This window comes from Euleptes europaea, chromosome 14, assembly GCF_029931775.1.
Source record: "Euleptes europaea isolate rEulEur1 chromosome 14, rEulEur1.hap1, whole genome shotgun sequence".
NCBI classification, from domain to species: domain Eukaryota; kingdom Metazoa; phylum Chordata; class Lepidosauria; order Squamata; family Sphaerodactylidae; genus Euleptes; species Euleptes europaea.
This window is the reverse complement of record NC_079325.1, coordinates 20,997,911-21,004,030: the sequence shown is the minus strand read 5'-3', so window position 1 is coordinate 21,004,030 and position 6,120 is coordinate 20,997,911. Positions and strand designations below refer to the sequence as shown.

General features: G+C 44.5%; 1 non-coding gene across 1 annotated transcript; it reads right to left on the bottom strand.

The window, feature by feature from the left end:
* Positions 1 to 5,402: 5,402 nt before the first annotated feature.
* On the bottom strand, positions 5,403 to 5,620 carry LOC130487508 (small nucleolar RNA U3). The gene has a single exon (XR_008933789.1). It is a non-coding gene; the product is annotated as a small nucleolar RNA U3 (small nucleolar RNA).
* Positions 5,621 to 6,120: the final 500 nt, after the last annotated feature.

Genomic DNA, 6,120 nt, shown 5'->3' with positions numbered 1-6,120 from the left:
TATACTACAGCTTCCCCTAAAGTTCAAATGGACTAAGTACTGTATCTGTATCAGTATTTACATTAACAAAACTGCTCACATACTGTTGCCACTCCAGCATTATTTGAATGGTTAAACTAGGGTTGCCAGGTGGGAGTGGTGTGGAGAGGGACTTACCAGCTGCAGAGGGAGGTTGATGCTGATGTGCCAACATCACTTCCAGAAATGACATCATCACATGAGGGAGATGCTCTGGTATTTGGGCAAAAACTCTATGGTAGAAGCTGTTTTGACCATAGAGTTTTGCCCAAATACCAGAGCATCTCACTCGACATCACTGGCATGATGACATCACCTCCGGAAGAGACCTCATTATGCTGGTGACATCAAGGCCTTGGCCTCAGTTTAAACCCAGTAAGACCCCTGCCGGCCAGCTGGAGGGGGCAGGGGGAGGGGGCTCAAAGCAGGGGATTCCCCGCCCCTGGCAGGGTCTGGCAACCATAGGTTAAACTAAGAGTCCCAGTGAACATTATAGACAAATATGTGTGTATTTTCATAGATCTGCCCATTTGCTTATAAAGAAAGTAGGTGACAATGGGGAGGGGGAAGGTATTAAACAAAACTGAGCACATGGAGAAAAGTAGGTAAAACTTTCCTCTTCCTGGCCTTACCTTGATGGGCTCAGTTTCTTTTGGCATTTTTCTCCATCTTGGCTCATTTCTAGTAATGGAGCAAGGTTGAGAGAAAAGCACAAGAGAGGAGTGAGCAAGGTTTTCTTCCCCTCACCAGCACAGGCCACTTCTATTTTCTTTTTATGCAAATGGGCAGACTCATGTAATTACAATTCCTCTTGTGTATTATTCATAAATTGTATATTATATATATAATTTGTGCTCATTATCTGCTTGCTTGCATTGCCAAACACTTCCTGGTACCTCCTCTGCAAATAAGAATTTGCATTGCTTATGTGGTGAAATACTTTCCACGCAAGGAAAGTACGGTTGCCAGGCCTGCAGCTGGCCATTGGCGATGTTGTGACATCACTTCCTGGAAAACCTATGATGTCACCTCTCTAGGAAAGTGATGTCACCTCTCTAGGAATGGCCAAAAAACTTTGTGGTAAAACTGCAGAGTTTTTGGCAAACAGATTTATTAAAAGCTTTCACAAACCTAAAGCATAAAATGCAATAACAAAAAAAACCACCCAAATCAAAATAGGATTGTTTAATCCTTAAGATTTATGGAACTTTAAAAAGATCTGTTTGCCTTCAGTAGCCAAAATGAGTTAAAGAGCCTATATGAAAAGGACATTACACCCTGAGGAGGAGGAAGCAAGCCATCTTGGCTGTAGAAAGTAGCTATGAGCACATGGTGCTGAAATCACCAAGGTGGGAACCCCTAGATACTGAAACCAAAATGATGGATGATCTCTAAATGCTTGCAACTTCAAGAATTAAGGAGCCTCTACCCTATTATCATCTGTAGGGATACATAAGAGTGAGGGCTTAGAGGATTCTATCCTTGCATTGTTTGCTGTGTTTGCAGATGTGTGTGCATTTTATTTTCTTATTAAACATTTTTATGCCATCAGTCTGTGACCACCCACCTTAAGCCCTTATTCAGTCCATGAGTACAAGGAACAGAAAGTGGAGGGGCAGTGGAAGGGTTGCCAGGTCCCCTTTGCCACTGGCGGGAGGTTTTTGGGGCGGAGCCTGAGGAGGGTGCGGTTTGGGGAGGGGAGGTACTTCAATAACATAAAGTCCAATGGCCAAAGCGGCCATTTTCTCCAGGTGAACTGGTCTCTATCAGCTGGAGATCAGTTGTAATAGCAGGAGATCTCCAGCTAGTACCTGGCAACCCTAGGCAGTGGTTAAACCCTAACCCACTAGGGCGCTCAAACTGTGTTGAGGGGGGAGAAATAACAAGTGGAGGAGGGCAGCCTAGCTGGACTGGAGACCCAGGATGGCTGAATAACTTCCTTATTTCTGCACCAGACAAAAAGGAGTGCTTTGCAAGCTAAGCCCCATTTCCCCACAGACTATACAATGCAAATGAGGTCATTCAATGCATTGAGGTTAGAAGCTGGTACAGCTAGCCTTGATCTCCCCTCCACCTGTTCATTCATCCATGGATGAATGCATGGAGAGGGATGATGTTTCTACGAAGTGTATTTTGGCAAGAGTAACCAAAGAAGAGGCAGCTGGAAGTAGTCTCTTGTGGAGGAACATCTGCAAATTGATTTCTTGAACTGTGAATGTTGCAACATCTTATGAAATGTGTGAGGTTAGCCCCTTCGTTCTGATGCTAGTGCTTTTGTGTTTTGGGGTTTGAACGCTGAGATGTTCCCCATGAAGGATGACTAAATGTTATTTATTTCATGTCTTTTTACACTCATTTATATATTTGCCAACAGTTTTAGTTCCCATCTTTCCCGTTAGCATTTTGGATTGATTTCCTTCACGTACTCATGTTACATGAATTTTATACACAATATTTACACATACAATGTTCTGGTATGCCATTTGTATATGTAGCATACATACTATGTATAGTGCTTCTTTATTGGCACAGCTGATGTCAGAACTGTTTGCATTTGATGGTAAAAATCTGAAAGTAGGAAAGAGAAAATGGCATGAAAATACAGCATCACAGGTTTGATTGCACAAGGGAAAAACTGGAACTAGGGTTGCCAAGTAACCCCCTGGAATCCTGTGGGGGAGGGGGTGGGCTAGATCTCGACATCGCCAACACAATGATGTCACTTCTGGAAGTGAAGTCATCACTCTGGCAACGTTGAGGGAAATGCTCTGGTATTTGGGCAAAAACTCTATAGTATACCATACAGCTTTGCCCAAATACCAGAGAGTCTCCCTTGACGTCAGCCGATGTGATGGCATCCCTTCCAGAAGTGATGTCATCATGACAGTGATGTTGAGGGCTAGGCAACCCTAACTGAAAGCAAAGGGCTGAATTCAGCGATCTGCTTGTTCAAGAATCATGGATCCTCCCCACTTCCTCCTCCCCACTGAGAAGTCTCTTCCAGCCCCAGAAAGGTTGATTCCTAGCATCGCAGGACCCATGTGGAGAAACAGCATTCTGTGTCATTGGGGTGCAGGAGGGAGGGAAAAGGGGGTGAAATCACTCCCTCTTCCATCAGTGCAGCTCATGATCAGCCGATGTCCCTCCTTGCTTTTGTCCTGGCCTGTCCATGTTCCCCAGCATAACTGTTTTGGTGGTGACTATGGGCCCAAGACTTGCAAGACCTCCATGTGGGTTCCAGGGCCTTGGGAATCAGCTTTCCTGGGGAAAGCAGGGAAGATCTACAACTGTCAATGCCATCTGCTAATCGATTGGTGGATCCAACACAAAATGCATAATTTGGGGTCAAAATGAGGTACCAGCTGATTGCATAACTTTTATGTGTTTAATTTCCCGGGGATGTTGTATATTGATATTGTCAACTTTTTGTTTCTTTCATTGATTCTTTTTTATTATTATTTTATGAAGAAGAAAAAGAAGAAGTTGGTTTTGATATGCTGACTTTCTCTACCACTTAAGGAAGAATCAAACCGGCTTTCAATCACCTTCCCTTTCCCTCCCCACAACAGACACCCTGTGAGGTAGGTGGGGCTGAGAGAGCTGTGACTAGCCCAAGGTCACCCAGCTGGCTTCGGGTGTAGGAGTGGGAAAACAAATCCAGTTGACCAGATTAGTGTCTGCCACTCATGTAGAGGAATGGGAAATCAAACCCGGTTTCTCCAGATCAGAGTCCAATGCTCCACCACCACTCTAACCACTACACCACCCTGGCTCTCTGGTGTACCTTATGATGTTTCATGCCACTTTATAGCAGTTTTATGCCATGTTTGTGCCTATACACCAAGATGCCTTAAGTTTAACATGCATACACAAATTCAGCACAAGGGTACAGAGACTGCTGTGAAAACAAAGAATCCCATATGCCTTTCTTGCACAAAATCAAAATGAGGAGATTCGGATCCAATCAGCCAGCTTTTGAAATTCAGCCTTATGCCTTGTCAAAACAGCAAGGATTAAAAAAAAAAAGTCCCATCATCCTTATTCCGTATGGAATATTTAAAGACACATTCATGGTAGAGGATTTGTGTGTTCTGATAAGCACATGCAGCTGCTTACTTGGGAGACAAACCTCTTCCATTCTTCGCAGGTGATTCACTGCTCAGACCGGGGACTGCTCCCATCGCTCCCTGCCTTTCTGCCCTGAATCAAAGCAGGCACGTGTGGAAGGCCTGGCGCTTGCCTTCCTATTTTTGCAAAGCTCCTCCGATTGTCAAATGGAAAAGGGTACCATCTGGTTAGCCCTTGTTTACTGCACACCCTGCCAGTTTCAGCTTATTAATCATATTTATCCAAGTATCTTAATTACTCCCTGTCTAGAGACTTGCCTTGCACTCAGCTGTTGACCCCCCTTCTCTCTCTCTCTCTCTCTCTTCTTTTCTATCATTAATCACAAGAGCAGCGTGGGTACCGGATGGATTCTGCCACTTGGGTTCTACTGGCACGGTTACCACTCCCACTGTGGAGTGGCTGGAGTTCACCGCTGGCTTCTGACGAAGCCCCTAATTAAACCACCTGAGATCAGAGGCAGCCTAATAGGACGTGAAAACTGCGCAATACTTTACCCCACTCTCCTTCCTGCTGGCATTTCAGTGGGCTTTCAGAATCAGCACGGTTACATTCTTTAAAGCACTTTGCAACACCAGAGGGTGCCAATACACTCAGCATATCAGGTTATGGCTGACTGATACCTTTCTTATCAGTGGCCATGTATTTGCATATAGACATGTCCATTGACACATTTTATGGATCAGACAAGAAATAGGATAGCCAAGGGTGTAAAATCCTGTTTGGTTGTGTTGAAAATAAGTTGGGTGCAGCTGTGGCTTTCTCAATACCACAGAGGCTATAGTAGTAATCAGAGCACAAAAGTAGCCATGATGGATCTGACCAATGGCTCATCTAGTGTAGCATCCTGATTCCAACAATGGCTAACCAGGTGACATCAGTACGCCCAGAAGTAGAGTCTGTAGTTATGTTATTAAAAAAAAAATTAAGAGAACCTGTTAGGTCCGCGTGGGGAGGACACACGAAGTCGAGACGGAGTTCCAACATAACGCGTTTATTGAGGTACAGAACAGAACTAGGGAACACAGTGGAAATGGCCCTGCTTATATGCTCCTCTGGCCAGCCGCGGCCACTCCCCCCCTGATCCGTGATGGGGGGAACACAACCCCGGGGTACCAATGGTGCATGCTGGCTTAGGGCCAATGGCACGCGCTGGCTTTGGCCAATCGCGTGAGCAGGGCTTTGGAGCCTTCGCCCAAGACTCAAGCTCCGACGTTCCCCTGCATAGCCCCTAACTATATAGATACACAACAGAACCAACCACTCAGAATATGTTATCTCCCTCCGACCTTCTTAAAAAAGAAGGCAGAACGATCATCAAGAACAGGATAGCAGCTACAATAAAGTAGCACTACTTGTCTACTTCACGCTCAGGAGAGAACACTTTACCTCCTCCTCGTGGTTGGCGACACCAATCACTTTCGAATGCACTTCTCTAGTTAGAAACTATAGAAATGATCCCTGAAAGTATAGTCTTGTTATATTATGTTATGATGCCAATAAAGGTGTTGTACTGTATTGTAAGTAGGGTCTGTAAACCATGGTCTTTGCCTCCAAAGCATCTGGAAACTGGAGGCATTCTGCCTCTGAACCCAGAAAACCCATTTGATTATCATAGTTAATAGTCAACAGTAGATTTACTCTTAACAAATTTGTCCAACCCATTTTTAAATCCATCAGCCAGAGACCATCGGCATAGCTTGTAACAATAAAGTTCCACAAGTCAACTACTCATTGTGTGAGATCAGCCTTTTTTTGGTCTTTCTTGAATCTCTTTGCTTGAATCTCCTTTGGTCTTTCTTGAATCGATGACTTGGATATACTGTCTTTCTTGAATCTGCTGAATCAGGTCATATGTTGACTTGAGTCTGGATATTATGAGAGATGGAAAAGGGGTTCTCTCTGTCCACCCTCTGTGTGTGTGTAAAGTACTGTCGAGTCAGAGCCAACTTATGGCAACCCTGTGGGGTTTTCATG